The sequence below is a fragment of the Triticum aestivum genome, chromosome 6D, assembly GCF_018294505.1.
Source record: "Triticum aestivum cultivar Chinese Spring chromosome 6D, IWGSC CS RefSeq v2.1, whole genome shotgun sequence".
NCBI lineage: Eukaryota > Viridiplantae > Streptophyta > Magnoliopsida > Poales > Poaceae > Triticum > Triticum aestivum.
The window spans coordinates 315,951,255-315,969,738 of NC_057811.1; positions in this window are offsets into that span (position 1 = coordinate 315,951,255).

The following is an 18,484-nucleotide window of genomic DNA, read 5'->3' on the forward strand; positions in this document are numbered from 1 at the left end:
AAGATATGACTCGGCATGCTCTTCAATGTTTTGAAAGAGGTGCTGCTACTTGGTGGAGGATGTACCAAACCATCAATGGATGGCAAGGAGTAACCACTTGGAAAGAATTTAAGTGGACTCTACAAAGATCTCGTCTTGTGTCCCAGAAATTGAAGCCTTATGGAAAGGATATGAAGAAACCTTGTGCATACAAGCCTTGTGGAGAAATAGGACACAACCATAGGAACACAAGGATGAATGCCCAAATAAGGAAGTCACCCAGTTGAAGAATGCCCAACTAGGCAGATCACTTGTTTCTTGTGTGAAGGTACTACCCACTACCCTTCTCAGTGTCACATCTACCCCATGGTACAAAGGACCAACCAGCAGAAGAAAGAAGCAATGAAAAGAGCCCTCATGGAAATTTTAGAGGAATCTGTGATGAAGGAAGAGGTGGAGGACACACCCAAAGAAGAACCAATTAAACCCTGCACCAAGTCATGCTATTCATGTGGAGAAGAAGGACACATCTCCCAAAATTTTCTGAATGGGGATTTAGTAGAATTCCAGACAGAGGAAGTAGAGTATGACCCACAGGAAATAGAAGCCCTGATTGGAACGGAAAAGTCCAGGAAGAGAAGTAGATTGGATCCCAGGAACAACCCAATTTCTACAAAGAGAGACCTGAGTCATATCACATGTTTCAGGTGCAAAAATTCAGGACACTACCACAATGATTGCCCAAAAGGGAGGATGAGGACCCCAGGAGGCTATATAATCACAAGGAAACCCCGAGATATGTCAGAAGTAATATGTTTCCGTTGTGATGAAGCAGGGCACTTTGCCAGAGAATGCCCCAAGGAGACGAAGACTTGAGACAAATAGTTGAGTGCAACGAGAAGTATAGTAGTAGTAGTGTGGACATTTCTTTTATTAGTGAGGTGTCGGATTGAGGCATGTAATGGAATGCAGGAGATTGTAATAATTGGAGAATCAATAAAGTTAGCATCATTGGTATTGATTTGGATTCTATGAGTTGTTACTCTATGAAGAAAGATTTTGACCATTTTCGAGGATATGAGAAATATGGTCTATGGAAGATTGTGCATTTTAAGGGTGGTAGTATCCTGTGAGGAAACATGACCCTTGGAAAAGGTAATGATATTCCACGAAGTGGATTTCGAACAAAATAAGTATGAGTTTTATCTCGATATGTTGGATACCCCAAGAATATGAGGGTATGGAGTATTATTGGATGTAAAGGAAGTAGTCTATGAATTGGAGATGGAGCATGTCCTCGTGTGTTCCCTCTGCGAGGAGTTAAACTATTTGGAGTTAAGGGAAAGTTAACCCCGAGATTTGTAGGACCATACCGAGTTTTGGAGCGTATGGGAGAAGTGGCCAACAAGCTGGAGTCACCCGAAGGACTGTCATGAGTTCATGATGTGTTTCACCTTTCCCAGTTGAAGAAGTGCCATGCAGAGATGGCCAATATTCCTCTGTAAGTACGCTTGACCCTGGAAAGGATAATGATGTTCCACGAAGTGGAGTATGGACTTCATAAGTATAAGTTTTTATCTCGGTATGTGGGATATCCCCGAGGATGAAGAGATGAATTACTATTGGATATAAAGGAGGTATGATGTTGGAAATATGGATCAATGGAAATTCCATGATGAGTCTGAGCAATCATGTCCTAGTTTGGTGCCAATAGAAGGAAGGAAGACAGTACAATGGGATGGATTTAAGAATGCTGGAAGCTGGATGTTGGAATAATGATCAGTGCTCGATGATAAGTTCAAGGAACTACAAGTAATGAGATGGGCCATAACCCACAGGCCCCAGGACCCGCCAAGAAGCAAGCACATTCTTGCTGAAGGAAAGACCCAGGAAGTAGTTACGATTTTTATCGACTGACGATTTTATAGGAGTTTACGCAAAAACCTGAGAGTTGTGAAGGAACGATAGAGGTTTGTTTGGCTTGCAGAATCAATGGATTTATCCGAACCTAGTTCGTTGACAAGAGAAATTCTGCAATGCTTGTGAGGATGACCGAGTGTTAGAATGCGAGATTCGCTAAACCATATACAAGGTAATGATTTGGGTGCGGGATGGATTGATCACCATACCGACTTACTCTTATTGTTCGCTTTGCTATATGGTATGGTAAATCTGAGTGACCTACCTATAGTAGAGAGACGACGGTATTAAACCTTGTTTGAACCTTAGAATGGTATAAGAATGTTTCCCTTGTACACGGCAGTTGATGCCAATCGTAGGTTATAGGGTGAGGATCAACTAGACCCATTTCCTGCAGGAGAAACCGTAAATTGTTGACCACCATGAGATATCGATAGTTGTTTAGTTTTGGCGCCAGACCCGTCAGCTAAGAAGACCGAGTCATGGAAGAACCTTACCAAGATGAAAGGACAGAAGAATTGAGGAAAAAGGTTATGCCACTACCGGAAGAGCCCAGAGAAGGAATTTTCCGAGAATCTGAGAAGACTGACACTGTCAAAGATGGATGGAGTATATGAGTTTTGATGGAACCGTAACCATGCTTCTAAGGGTGGTAGCACCCCAGACCCCGGTGATGATCGATGGATTTTGAGAAGACCCCAAATCCTAACCTATTTCTTTCTAGCCTCTCCGAATCTCGAGGACGAGATTCATTTTAAGGGTGGTAGGTTTGTAACATCCCAAAATTCTAAATTTTGGAATGTTATAATAAAGAGATAGATTGGATTGATTGTTTGATTGATTGAGTGAAATTGAGTGGAATTCGAAACTTTTTGAAAGTTAAATGAGAGGGAATAAAAGGACTTTCCCAAACTTTCATTTTTGCTGTTATGATCTCCATGAATTCAAATTCTTTTCACCACAAAATCCTGGAGAGAAGATGACATGACTTCTTCCACTTATTTAAATGACAAGGGGTGTTGAAAATAATTGAATTTCATCTGAGAATATTTCCAATCCTGAAACTTTATGCAACTCAATGATTTTCACGAGCAAAGATAAATGACTTCTTCAAAACATATGAAATAGGAGTTGGGAGTTTCAAAGGATTAAATTCAAAGTCCCATTGAAATTATATTTCGAATATTGGACTTATTTGAGTTTTATTCAAATTATTTTTCTCCAAAATAAAAATATACAGAACATAGGGTAACATGATTCCCTACATCAGAAAATTGGAGAGAAATAAATTTGAAATCATTTTGGTATTTTAAAAATGATTTTTATTGGATTTTATTAAGGCACTAGCAGTTTTTGCTTTATTTAAATTTGTGACGATTCTATTTGACTTTACAAAAATGTTCATGCTGTAGAAAATCTTTTTCTGAAAATTTTGATATATAATATGCCTATATAAAATTTTAATTTATTTTCTTTATCCGGTTTTCCTTCTATTTCAATTTAAAAAAAAAACTGTACACGCGGCCCTAGTTATTTACCGCCCACACGCGTAGCATAGTGGCAGCGGGCGCCTCATTTGTTTTTCCCTCTCCTAAATGGGCCAGGCCCAGCCATCCTTTTTATTTTTTTACTTAGGCCGATTTTTGTTAAAGAAAAAAAAACTGCAGTGTACGCGTGCGCGCGCAGCCGGCCCGTGGTGCTTTTAGCCCATGCGTTCCCCGTTTATTTTATTTGTTCGTCTACGTTTAGTCCCACGTTGCCTAGCCTTTAACCCCTAAACCTCTTTTCCACCTATAAATATAGACCCATAAAGCCTCCAAAAATTATTCATTGCGGGTTAAATCAATATTTTGGTTTGACTAGCTAAAAATATATTTCTTCTCTCCGGCGGGACTTTTGGAAGTTGTCTCCATACTCCGAAGTCGTCTTTTCTATACCTTATAAAGGTATATTTATTCGTTCTCTGTATTTATACGTTAGATCTAGAATTCTTTTATCCGTAGCTATTTTTCTTCTTCTGTAAAACAGCTTGGCCCTGATTTTCCAAATAGCCATAACTTTTTACTCGTTCATCCGAATTAGATGAAACCAGCGTCTAAAGTTTCGTCTTGTTTTCACCTATCCGGTGAACCTGTCACATCAATTTTTTTAATTTTCAAATTTCGAAATTTGTTTCATAGTCAAATTTCTTTTGATCATATATTTTTATCCGTACCTCCGTTTTCGATGAAACCAACGCCCACTTTTTCGTTACGATCCCCTCTGTCCAGTTAAACAACTTAAACATGTTTTTGAAAGTTTTAAATTTGATTTCAAACAGATTTGTATTTAAATTTCTTTTGTTCATAACTTAAGTTTCGTAGCTCCGATTTAGTTGATTCTTTTTGCAAATCGAAGCTCTTGACCTAAACTTTATGATAAGGCCAAATTCATATAATTTTGGTACTGTTAGAAATTGTTTTATGTTGCAAGAGTTATTTGCTTGGTTTTGATGTTTCCCGAATCGTCTTCTTCGTTCTTCTCTATCTTTTGAGTGATTGCTTATGTGTGGTTACTATTGCTTGCTTACGATAGATTGACCGGAGTGTGACGAGTAGATCTATCAAGAGTTTTGAGTGCGAATCATCTTCATCAACATTGCAGGCAAGTTCACACTTTGATCATACTTTCCATACCCAGTTTTATTGCATTAGATCTTTTCCTCAAACAATTGCATGGTTAGGATCTAATTATATTGTGGGTATTGGGAAGTAGTTGAGGTAGTACCTATTACCTGTTTTATTTTATCAAACCCTTGAGAGTTACTTCTACGTTGCTATTATATTGCCATGCTATGCTCGTAGACGTGGATTGGGTTTGAGAGATATTCATGACAGATGTGAGATTGTTAATAATGGTTTACTTAAGGTGGCAACTAAAACTCACATCTGGGTGGATTGAGGCACCTGGAGAACCCAGTGTTGTCTGTTTGTATAAGGACCGCCACCCAGGCTCAAAGGGATCATAAGATTATTCATGCTAGAAACTTCCGTTTGCAGCCGCAAGCTATTATGGGCTCTAGCATAGTTGAGTAAGTTGTGGGAAACCTTTCCATGATGGGCTAGCAGATGTAGGGGATTGTAGGTGTACCGGCCTATCTATCGGTTAAGGGGACCTCTTCGGAAAGACTGTGTCTCGGTCATCCGTTTCTCAAACATCATGTAGTGCGAGAAATCAAACGGAGGCGATCGAGTCTTGTGGGAAAAGTGCACAAACCTCTGCAGAGTGTACAAACTAATCATGATTAGCCGTGTCCCCGGTTATGGACATCTTGAGTATCTAGTTCTTGGATTATCCCGTTGATCTCATCATGTTACTTTAATTAATCTTGTTGGGTTAATGATGATACTTAATTGGGATTGAGATGCTGTCAACCATCTCAATGTTTCACAACCACCATGATAGTTAAATAAAATTTATTCCTTTGCAGTAGGGAAAAATTGGCTTTTCGGAAAAACATTATAACCATAAAGCTTTTCCACCAGCCATATATGCATGTAGTGATAGCCTTTGTTCATCATTTCTCTATGGTGTGAATTTGCCAGTACATTCAATGTACTGACCCGTTTTCGGGCTGCAACGTTTCATGTTGCAGGATATCTTACGACGAGTAAGTGATACGTTAGGGTTACGATTTCTACACCCAACTTTGCCGTTGGTGTTGACGGGAATCCACAACCTTGTTACTTCCGCTATTTGAATTGAGGTAATAGTTTTTACGTTACTTTATGCATGTGATTTACCTCTGTTATAAATCCTCGAGTACTGTGTGTGTCAGCATACCGATCCAGGGATGACACTTAAGCACAGAGACTTGATCCATTCGGGTCGGGTCGCTACACAGGGGCACCCGCCACTGACCTTCTGCGACTGCGATAATGCCATCAGTGGCGAGCGGGTGGACCGCCACTGTTATAGTGCAGCAGCGGCTGGCAACCAAACTTGCACGCCATTATTTTTCTTCCTGAAGTGGCGGGTGATGCTTGTCTGCCCACCACTATTTATTCATGCTGCAATGGCGGGCGTATTGGCGCGCCTGCCATTGGTTGTTGATTCATGTGAATTAAAAATTTGCAGCCACGACACCTATTGTGCTGCCATGGATGCATTTTGCGTGCATAAATCTGATATAAATGGAAATGAAGCATTCATTGTATGCTTAGGCATCAAGTTCACTAGGTACTTAGTACTCTTCATAATATCTAATAACACTTCAAGTTCGTTCCAGTTAACAAATCAACATCAAAGTAACCAAAAGTTCATCGGCTAGGAGAAATTTTAATGGACCTTATTTCTAAATAAGATCTACAACAACTACCATCTGGAAGTTGATGTTTCTGTTGTTCCTTATCGTGATGAGCACTGTTATGTCAACCGTTAGTCATCTCTTTCCCTTCAGGAATTCCCGCCAGCCGGCCTCATAGAATGATATGCGGCCGTCTGTGTCCGTCTTGTGTCGAATGCTGGTGATAGGAGCTGCTCCAAGGCTTACTCCGGCCATGCCGGCAGCAGGGATGTCCTCAGCACAAAACATCTTCATAAGTAATTTCTATGATCCCCGTGATTAAAAACAAAATAGAGCACACAATGTTAGACATCTTGCAATATAGTGTTATGAACAAAAAAAGAGAAAAGATACAAACCATACCATGGTGTGTTTCATGATGTTGGTCTTGGTAAAATGATGCACAAATGGCCTCCCCAAGTACTGCACACTTGTAGGTAGGACCACGATGAGTCTGGCCTTCTCATCCTCATTAAGCTCCTTCATTCTTCGAGAGAAAATTACATAATTGTATTGATCATCATCGTCATCATCTCCCCTACCCTTATCATCTTCCTCATCCTCATGCTCCTGGCTATCGTCATCCTTGCTAGCATCATCATCATCATCTTGGCTCTCATCATCATCATCCTCATCATCCTGGGAAGCTTCAGCATCGTCCTCATCAAGCTCATCATCTTGGTCGGAGAAATACTTAATCCTTAACCTTTTGGCCGCTTTCTTCAAGTAAAATCCTATGTACTCTCCCCCGGTGAGCTTATTACTTGAATTGTACTTATTCCATTGATACGTCTCCAACGTATCTATATTTTTTATTGTTCCATGTTGTTATATTATCATTCTTGGGAATTTTTTTATAGTCATTTTATATCATTTTTTGGTACTAACCTATTGACATAGTGCCAAGTGCCAGTTGTTGTTTTCTGCATGTTTTTTACATCGCAAGAAATCAATACCAAACGGAGTCCAAACGTAGCGAAAATTTTTCTGGATTTTTTTGGACCAAAAGACATCTACTGGGCCGGAGAAGCTCCAAGGGGGTGCTCCGAGGGGAGCACAACCCACCAGGGCGCGCCTGGAGGCCTAGGCACGCCCAGATGGGTTGTGCCCACCTCGGGTGCCTCCCGAACCGACTCTTTTCTCTATAAATACCCCTATATTCAAGAAACCCTAGGGGAGTCGAATCAATTCTAGCCGCCGCAAGTTCCAGAAACCACAGATCCAATCTAGACACCATCACGCAGGGGTGCATTATGTCCATTGGTGCCTCTCCGATGATGCGTGAGTATTTCTTTGTAGACCTACGGGTCCGTAGTTAGTAGCTAGATGGCTTCCTCTCTCTCTCTTTTGATTCTCAATATAATGGTCTCTTGGAGATCCATATGATGTAACTCTTTTTGCGGCGTGTCTGTTGGGATCCGATGAACTTTGAGTTTATGATCAGATCTATCTTTTTATCCATGAAAGTTATTTGAGTCTTCTTTGATCTCTTATATGCATGATTGCTTATAGCCTTGTATTTCTTCTCCGATATTTGGGTTTTGTTTGGCCAACTTGATCTATTTATTTTGCAATGGGAAGATGTGCTTTGTGATGGGTTTTATCTTACAGTGCTTGATCCCAGTGACAGAAGGGGAACCGACACATATGTATCATTGCTATTAAGGATAACAAGATGGGGGTCTATTTCTACATAAAGAGATCTTGTCTACATCATGTCATTGTTCTTATTGCATTGCTCCATTTCTCCGTGAACTGAATACACTAGATGCATGCTGGATAGCGGTCGATGTGTGAAGTAATAGTAGTAGATGCAGGCAGGAGTCGGTCTACTAATCTTGGACGTGATGCCTATATAATGATCATTGCCCGGATATCGTCATGATTATTTGAAGTTCTATCAATTGCCCAACAGTAATTCGTTTACCCGCCATTTGCTATTTTTCTCGAGAGAATCCACTAGTGAAATCTATGCCCGAGTCTCTTCTTTATTATATTTGCCTGTGCGATCTATTTTATTTGCTTTTATTTTCAGATCTATTAAACCAAAAATACAAAAATACCTTGCTACACTTTATTTTATTTGGCGTTAGATCTATCAAATTATTACAACTTTCCAACATCCGTTTGCCAATTTCTGGCGCTGTTACCCGAAAGGGATTGACAACCCCTTTAACACGTCGGGTTGCGAGTATTTGTTATTTGTGGGCAGGTGCTGTTTACATAGTCTTTCTTGGTTCTCCTACTGGTTCGATAACCTTGGTCTCATCACTGAGGGAAATACCTACCATCGCTGTGCTGCATGATCCCTTCCTCTTTGGGGAAATACCGACATAGTTCTAGCAGGCATCATCCATTTCTAGCCTCCTATGATGGTTTTATCCTTTCGTTTACAAACATCAATTTTGTATGATTGCCCTGACCATCCGAAAAGTTGAAACTGTCACCAATTAAATTATTGAATTGGACCCTTACGTTGCATGGGATACACTATGTAACAATTAAGAATATTGCATTTAATAATTAATGGTGTGCACAATACAACAAGTCAGAAAGTGATTAGAATTGAATGATGAACATTGTTACCACAGATTTTTCAAATCCATCCCTCAAGAAGAGCCCGAATTCTACTACATGGGATAAATTATCCCTACAGGGATTTTTGCAGACATTGCAGACCTTAAGCACCATGATCCCCTCCTTCAAAACGTTAAACACTGTTATTGTTGCGGACATTGCAAACCTTAAACACTGCATGAAAGTAATATAGTACAGAGTTTATATAAGCAGATTTATCACGAAGCCACGGACATATATGGTACGCCATAGCAAGATTCATAAGTACTACATTAAAGCAGGTTCAAACATCTGAAGTACAGAGTTATATGACAAGGCACGATGGAGAGATCAACTCCTAATCTAAGTCAATGCCAGAGCCGGAGTCGTCATCGTCATCCTCGTCGGACTCCTTGGTGAGAGCATCTCCTCAGCAGCCGTCTGGTTGTGTGCGGTGATCATCAATGCCTCGTTAGTGGCGTACAAATGCGGATCCTCTTAAAGATACCGTTCCACCAAGGCATCGGTACTCTGACGTTCATGGGCCCTGAGGAGCGCCTCGTCCTTCCGGTGCTCCTGCTCCTCGGCCCTGGAGACTATCCTCATGTTAGGAGGCGCTATCTCACTCCCGCGCCAAGCATCTTGAGGAAAGTTGAGCTGGGCCCTTCGCCCCTGGTACTCGAGCGTCCTGGCATCATAAGCGCGTGCTAATTCCTTGGCAAAGTCGAACATGCCAAGCCACTGTTTCTTACCAGTGACGGGGTTTTGGATTTGGGCGCCCCACTTCCCCCAGGGCCTCTAGCAAACACCACTGTACCTGCCATTGTCCGCCATCCCGAAAAAAAGACTTAAAACATGTAGATAAATAAATTTAGCAAAAGAACCGAAGAAATCTTCGATAGCACAATCTGAATTAAAAATAAACAAAAAATTGGCATGACCTCTACAAAAAATGGACAAATTAAGAGCTAAAAATTTGGCGAAACGGAAATAAATCAATGTTTCGCCAAAACTTTAGTGTTTACAGTATGAATCCTTGTAAAGAAATGAAGACATCTACTACATCACAATATCAATAAACAAGGAAAATTGGCATGACCTATTCGTAAAAATGGACACATGAATTGCTAGTAATCTCGCGAAACACAAGTAAATCAACGCTTCGCCAAAACTTTAGCACTTATAGCTGTATACCTGTAATTAACTGAGGGCATCTACTTCTGCATATTATTGAACTTGATATGAACAGAAATAATGTAAAGAATAATAGAATCTATATGCGAGACTAAATAATTGACCTCTAATATGAACAACTTGCATTTTCTCGTTGATGGTTACGTATGTGGCTGGTGAAACTATAATAGTTTTGATGTGTGCCTTCAAAAATATAGAACTATAAACTACAACTATATTTGAACTCTAGTATGAATAAATTGAACTCACTAATGATTATGAAAACACAATAATAAAAATATATACCATAACCGTAGTTAAATGCCCGTGTGCGTAGCTGCTGCCGCGACTATCGTGTGCGTGTCGACCATGGCCGCGGGTGGCGAGGAGCAAAGCCAGAGAGAGAGGCGGAGACGGTGGATGGCGATGTGTATTACTGAGTGGAGGGCGATAGGGCAGATCGTCGGCGAGGGCGACGGAAGCAGCGGACGGACGGTGACGACGACGGCGACAACAAATGGATGGTGATGGCGGTAGCGGACAGCTACGACGATAGCGCTATCAAAAGCGACGGAGATGGCGACAGCATGGATGAGCTGATCGATGGAGGGAGAGTGAGAGCGAGGGAGTGAAGTGAGTTGGGGAGGGGGCGGCGCAGTTCGAGCTGTTGAGTTCTCCTAACGCGGCGGGCGCTTCAGATTGCTCGCCACCGCTACTTTGGGGTGGCGGGCGACACTGTTGATTCGATTTGGGCCGACCCCACAACTAACTTAGCTGTGGCGGTTGCTGGCAGGTGCCCATCACAGGTAAAATATGCATAAATAATTTTTTTGGTACTGGTTGCAGCCACTAAACTGTCGCGAGCAGTATTGTGTGCTGGCCACTGGTGCCTCACAAAGCAGTGGCGAGCAGTTCTACACAACCGCCACTGGTCGCATTCATCACGTGTCCACCCTTCGCGGCGCTTGTTTGTGGCAGGTTGTGTCCGGCACCCGCCACTGCTAGCCAGTACCTGTGGTGGTCTCATTCTAGCACCCGCCATAGTTACTTTTGCTAACTAGCACTGGCGGGTGCCACACCACGCCCACCACTCATTGGGGTCCACCTATAAGCCCTTTCCCGGTGGTCGAAGCTTCTAGGATCCCTTCTGGTCCGGAAAAAATTAATCCATTTTTTTTCCATTTGGACTCCGTTTGATATCGATTTTCTGAAAAGCCAAAAACAGGCAAAAAGCAGGCACTGGCGCTGGGCACTAGGTTAATAGGTTAGTCCCAAAAATGATATAAAATATCATATAATTGCATATAAAACATCCAAGATTGATACTATAATAGGATGGAACAATAAAAAATTATAGATACGTTGGAGACGTATAATCACTACTGCAGGATGATCCAAACGCGACACTACGATCAGAGACCCTTCGACGAAACTGTGTGCGATGCCATAATCGCAAACGGTGATGTAAAAAACCGCCAAAAAAGGTGCAAAACGTTTGCGATGACGGATGCATCAAACACGGTTCAGATTTTAGTTGTCTGTGCGATGCAGGGCATACATTCAGTTCAATTGACTGTTTGGGATGAGGAGGAACAAAAGAAACGAGTAGCCAGATGAAGGCGTGTGCGGTATACAGCATACGGTTCACTAGGATGAACTGTGTGTGATTAGGCAACTCAGTGGAAACGGTCAACTGAACAAGATGTGTGTGATACGCGGCAAACATGTCCGTAATTAGAAATGTCTGTGAAGAGCAATAATAACAGAGACGATTGCTGCTAAGAAGCCGTGTGATTTGCTCTGTCTACACTAGAATAACATGTATATATATATAACTGAAATAAACATCCAATTACATAAGTGACTATACCGATCATTCGCACACACCTCAATAAACAATTGCATGCATTCTAAAGTAGGAGAAATGATCGTCTAGTCATCTACTTCTTGTGACGCTCCCGCCACTGCTCTGTGGCTCGATCCCTCGTTTGTGGCAGGAAGAAGACACTTCCTCATGTCAACGATCCGCCTGTACATCTCATAGCATGTGTATGCATCCATGGCTGCGTACTTGACATGTTGTTCATCCAGTCTCTCATGCGCCACACTGTGCCAGGTGTTCTTGTCCTTATTGCTCTCATTCTTCATCTTCATGTAGTAGGGGTCGATGATGGCCAAGGCGAGGTCAACCAGGGAGTTCAGTTTGCCTTGTAGTGGTGCTGGATGTTGACAAGATTCGGGCATCTCATGTCCGAAACCTTGAGCGTTTTTAGATCGTTCGTGGTGTCCACCGTAGCGAAACTGTAGTCGGAGCTGTTGATAAACCTGGAGAAATGCTCGCAAGGCCTTGTCGCAAGGTGGTAGTGGTAGACGAGGACGTCATGTCACAAGCACAACAGGGCAACGACAACCTTCTGATCGTGCCCGACACGACCGATGGTGTACTCGAGGTCGAAGCCGGCCACTCGGTACTTGTCCTCGGCAAGGAACTGCTCCATACTTTGGATGGAGCTCTCCACCGAGACCAGATCGTTCATGTACACCACCGAGAGGGCCTTCCCCATTATGTGGGTGTCCACTACGTGATGCGTGGTGAACTGCCCGCCATTGTCGTCGTCAGCCGCTGGGAGTGCCATTGGAGCCACGGGGAGCGCCATTGGAACCGCTGGATGTTCTCTCTGTATGTGTTATTGTGGGTGTGCTTATTGTGTCATGTGACGCAAGAGATATAAGGTAATGGCCACAGGAATAAATGGGGACCGGGCGGCCTGGATTCTCTGCGCGTCTGCATGGCAGTTTTTTGCAGCGGGTAACTGCATCATCGCGCTGCACCCGGCGCAACCACATGCACACGAACGTGCGTGATCATGCGCCGGCCCCAAACACTAGCAGCGTGTGTGGAGGGACGAGGGCAGAGCACCCGGAGGGATGCAAGAGCAGAGCGTGCGCGGTGGGACGCTAGCAGAGTGCGCCGCGGCTGCCTGAACCGCAAGCAGCCACACACATAGAGCAGTTGAACATGCAGGAAATGGTCGCCTAGAAGCCGACCCATAGTTGCGTCGCTGCATAGAGAGCGGCCGTGTGCTACCACCTCCATCTAGTCTATGGTCCCCTTTATATTCTGTGCCATACTTTGCCCTCAAATTTAACCAACAAAATGTTAATGCATGTTACAAAAATTATATAATTGGAAACTATGTTCAAATACGAATCCAACTATATAATCTTTGGCAACATGCATTCGTATTTTATTAGTTAAATCATACTTATAAACCAGGATGGTGGTATCGTAGGTAATTAAATCGCAAACGTATTTTTTATTAACCGTATGTGTACGTGGCCTTTCATCCTCCTCTCGCACATCTTGTCACCCCGCTTCCGCAGACGGCTTACAGCGCAAGCTTGCGCAGCGCGCGGGGGCGTTCTTTCGGCCAAACGGTGGCGCCAATGAATCGTCGGTGAGCCCATTCCTGCGCAACCTTGCAGGTTCCCGCGCAAGCTTCTGCCCGACTCGGTGAAATCCCCCAAAATCCTAATGCTTACCGGCCTGCTATAAAAATCCTCACGACTGGCGAGTCCTGCGTCGCATTTTCCCCTCCCTCCCTGTAGCTTATCTCGTCTGCTTCTCCCACAATCGCCAATGGCACCAGTCCGTCGTCGTCGCTTAGCCACTCCGCCGTCATCAAAGGACAGCTCCAGCTGGGAGGCTACACCGCGGCGGCGGCGCAGTCCACAACGTAGTGTAGTGCGCGTGGCGTCCCTGTTGGGTGTGTGCGGAATACCCATCACACGCTCCGCCGCCGCTGCCCGTCGGCAGCTGTTGTCGGCCGCCGTTGCCACCACACCACCGTTGAAAGCCAGGGCCATCTCCCGCTCCACCGCTGCGGCCCGAAGGCGGGAGGTGGCCGTCATGGCGGCCACCCCACTGCAGGCCACCGTGGCCATCACCTGCTCCGCCACCACGGCCTGAAGGCGGGAGGTGGTGGTCGTGGCCGCCACCACATCGTCGGTCGCCGTGGCCGCCAGCCCACCGTCGACCGCCGGGGTCATCACCCGCTCCGCCACCGCCGCCTGAAGGCGGTAGGCGGAGGTGGATGCCCGCACGTGCGTCAGTGACCTTGCGTGCTACACCGAGTTCCTGCGAGAGGAGGAGGAGCGCCTCGTCGAGCACGCAAAGAGCCTTACCGCCGCCGTGGTCGCGGCACACGCCGCCTCAGAGGGAGGAATCAGGAGATCTACGAGGAGAACCACCGCTTCGAGAGGGGTCGTCAGGAGTGGCAGAGGGTGTTCGAGGTGAGCGCCGCTGAAGTTGCAACAGCGGCAGGCACCGTATTGCGGTTGCCCAGCTCGTCAGTAGGCTCCTCCTCCTCCGCCTCTTACTGAGCGTGCTCGGCAGAGGAGAGGCAGCCGAAAGTAGTACAAAGCCCCTCCACAGTAGTAGTAGTATTTAGGGGCTATTTTGTTCAGTTCATCTAACTATAGATGTGGTGGAACTATACGACGTACTTAAAATTAGCTAGTATATATAGTTGAACTAGCTATTTCAGTACGTGGTTGGCAACAATTGGGGAAAAGTTTGGTCGGTTCAGCTGTCGAGTGGAACTGTTTGTATAAATTAAGAACGACTGCTTAATCTATGAATGAAATCTATGCTTAATTACTGAATTTTAGTTGGAAAAATTAGATACTGGTAGTGATTTTTAGCTTCATATTTTGACAAATCGAGTGTTACAAGGTTGACAAGTCGCAATGTTACTAGATCAACAAATGTCAATCTTTCCAGTTTGACAAATGGCAACATACCTAATATGACAGATGCAAATCTTACCAAATTGTTTGTAAGTGGTTGCACGTGGGTCATCCAAAAGAACCGTTTGCATTGAAGAGATGCACAAATCCTGCTCTCACTTTGCATCATGTCGTCCCGGGATCGACGGGCGGGGCACGGGAGGACGGCAACTGGCGGCACTGAGAGGTAGCGTTCGATGGCGGTGTCCCATGCCGCTGAGGGGGGCGCGCACACCGAGAGGAAGGCGAGCGGCCATGGAAGTCAGAGGGCTCACTTCCCAGTGAGCCTACGCAGCGTACAACTCGCACGCTTCCCGGTGAGCCTGCGCATTCGAGGACAGCTTGCACGCCTCTCGGTCAGCCTGCACACCGAACTGCGCTCGCACGCGTCCCGTCCAGTCAAGGTCAAGCAGCTCTCCGCACAGCACCTCCTACAGCCATTAAAACCAAGACACGTGGCGTCACGTGAATGGTTAACAAAACGCACACGGTTTGAATTATACAAACGTTTGAGATATTAAAGTGGCAGCTATTTTTTCAAAATGCCTTTGTTGGCTGTCATTATTCGAGTGTGCCTTCTCTCAAAATGGACACGAAAAATACCATAGCATGTCCGGTGCCATTCCATGATAGCATGCCAAGTTTCATGAATTTCAGACGAGTTTTGGATTTACTAGAATTTAAAAATAAAGTATCTCAATGTTTTGCCGGCAATCAACGGTGCTCTAGTGTTTGAAATTCATTCCCATTTCTTGCATGGGTCCTAAGCATGCACCCAAGGACACACATTTGATTTTTCAACCAATTTATATGCACTGGAGCATGTGCATGTAGTTAAAATTTGAATTATGCACATAAATGCATTGAAAACTCAGTTAATGCATAAAAATCTCCAAACGAACCCCGGAAAATCAAAAAAATCGACACAACACTCCGGTTGTTCTATGTTGACATGAGAAAAAATTTGAAAGCAATAAGAGGCAATGGATATCGCTTCATCCCCAGAGGTGGGACATTCCCTACCGAAACCATCATGCGTGTTGTGAGAAGGTCTGGTTTGTGAGAAGCATATACCCAAACCTGCCCCAAATAGGACAAAAAAATTTACCACGGCATGTGTTGATGCTGCTCCATGATAGCATGCCAAGTTTCATGAATTTTAGACGAGTTTTGGATTTACTAGAATTTAAAAACCATGTATCTCATGTTTTTCCAGCACTCAACGGTGCCCTGGTGTTTGAAATTCATTACCATTTCTTGCATGGGACCTAAGCATGCAACCAAGGACACATATTTGGTTTTTCAACCAATTTATATGCACTGGAGCATGTGCATATAGTTCAAATTTGAATTATCCACATAAATGCATTTAAAACTCAGTTAATGCATAAAAATGTCAAAATGAACCCCGAAAAATCACAAAAATTGACACAACACTCTTGTTGTTCTATGTTGACACGAGAAAATTTTGAAAGCAATAAGAGGCAATGGATATCGTTTCGTCCCCAAAGGTGGGGAGTTCCCTACCGAAAACCATCATGCCTGTTGTGAGAAGCTCCGGTTTGTGAGAAGCATATACCCAAACCTGCCCCAAATGGGACAAAATTTGTACCATGGCATGTTGATGCCGCTCCATCATAGCATGCCAAGTTTCATGAATTTCAAATGAGTTTTGGATTTACTAGAATTTAAAAACCAGGCATCTCAGTGTTTTGCCGGCAATCAACGATGCCCTGGTGTTTGAAATTCATTACCATTTCTTGCATGGGACCTAAGCATGCACCCAAGGACACATATTTGATTTTTCAACCAATTTATATGCACTGGAGCATGTGCATGTAGCTTAAATTTGAATTATGCACATAAATGCATTCAAAACTCAGTTAATGCATAAAAATGTCCAAACGAACCCCAAAAGATCACAAAAATTGACACAACACTCCTGTTGTTCTACGTTGGCACGAGAATTTTTTTGAAAGCAATAAGAAGCAATGGATATTGTTTCGTCCCCAAAGGTGGGACGTTCCCTACTGAAACCATCATGCTTGTTGTGAGAAGCTCTGATTTGTGAGAAGCATATACCCAAACCTGCCCCAAATGGGACAAAATTTTTACCACGGCATGTTGAGGCCGCTCCATGATAGCATGCCAAGTTTCATGAATTTCAGATGAGTTTTGGATTTAATAGAATTTAAAAACCAGGTATCTCAATGTTTGCGGCCGACTGACGGTGGCAGGGTGTTTGACATTCATTCCCATTTCTTGCATTGGACCTAAGCATGCAACCAAGGACACATATTTGAATTTTCAACTAATTTGTATGCATTAGAGCATGTCTATGTAGTTCAAATTTGAATTATGCACATAAATGCATTGAAAACTCAATTAATGCATAAAAATGTCCAAACGAACCCCGAAAAATCACAAAAATTGACACAACACTCCTATTGTTCTATGTTGACACTAGGAAAAAATTTGAAACCTAGAAGAGGCAACGGATACCATTTCGTCCAGAAAGGTGAAACGTTCCCTACCGAAACCATCACACTTGTTGTGAGAAGCTCTGGTTTATGAGAGGCTTGTACCCAAACCTGCCCCAAATGGGACAAATTTTTTACCCCGGCATGTTGATGCCGCTCCATGGTAGCATGCCAAGTTTCATGAATTTCGGACGAATTTAAGATTTACTAGAATTACAAAAGTAAGTACGTCAACATTTGCCGGAGAGCCACGGTACCATGGTGTTCGAATTTCATCCCCATTTCTTGCATGGGGCATAAGCATAAACCCATGGACACATATATGATTTTACAACCCACGTTGGTGCACCGGAGCATGTGCATGTAGTTTAATTTTGAATTGTGCACCTGAAATGGCTAGAAAACCAATTTAATGTATAAAATGTTTAAACGAACCCTGAATAATCCCAATTCTTTTACGACACACATATAGTTGCATGTTCACTGCAGATAAAAGGTCTAGTAATTCAAACACCGTCCATTGCCGCTGTGACCCCATTATGTAATTCAAATCAAGATGAAAAATCAAGTAGATCGCACATAGTTTATTCTCACCAACCGTGTGAGATGCAACACAAAATATCCTAGAGCACCGTCAGTGTATATATAGTACGCCTATGGCTTACGCGAGAAGGTGTGTCGGCCATAGGTCACAGCCAGCGTCTCAAGCACACTAGCTCGCTCCCCAAATATCATTTCACTGTTTAATCATCGTCGGTGAAAGATGGGCACGTGGACCCGCTCGCGAGGGCAACTTCGGAGGCCCACTCGGGTGAGAGCGCGACCGCAACCACCATCGCGTGCTAACAAGGTCCATGAGCGCGGCCGCAATCTGCGACTGGGCGGCCAAGGCAGCCCAAACGGCCGCTGTTGCTTCTCAGGTGGTGGCAGCAACATCTGCCTCGGGGATAGCAACTGGCGAGAGCGGCACAGCAGTTGTCCGTTCCGCCATGGTGGCCTTAGCCCTGATGGAGGCTGTGTTGGAAATATGCCCTAGAGGCAATAATAAGATGGTTATTATTATATTTCCTTGTTCATGATAATTGTCTATTGTTCATGCTATAATTGTGTTATCCGGAAATCGTAATACATGTGTGAATGCATAGACTATAACATGTCCCTAGTGAGCCTCTAGTTGACTAGCTCGTTGATCAATAGATGGTTACGGTTTCCTGACCATGGACATTGGATGTCACTGATAAAGGGATCACATCATTAGGAGAAT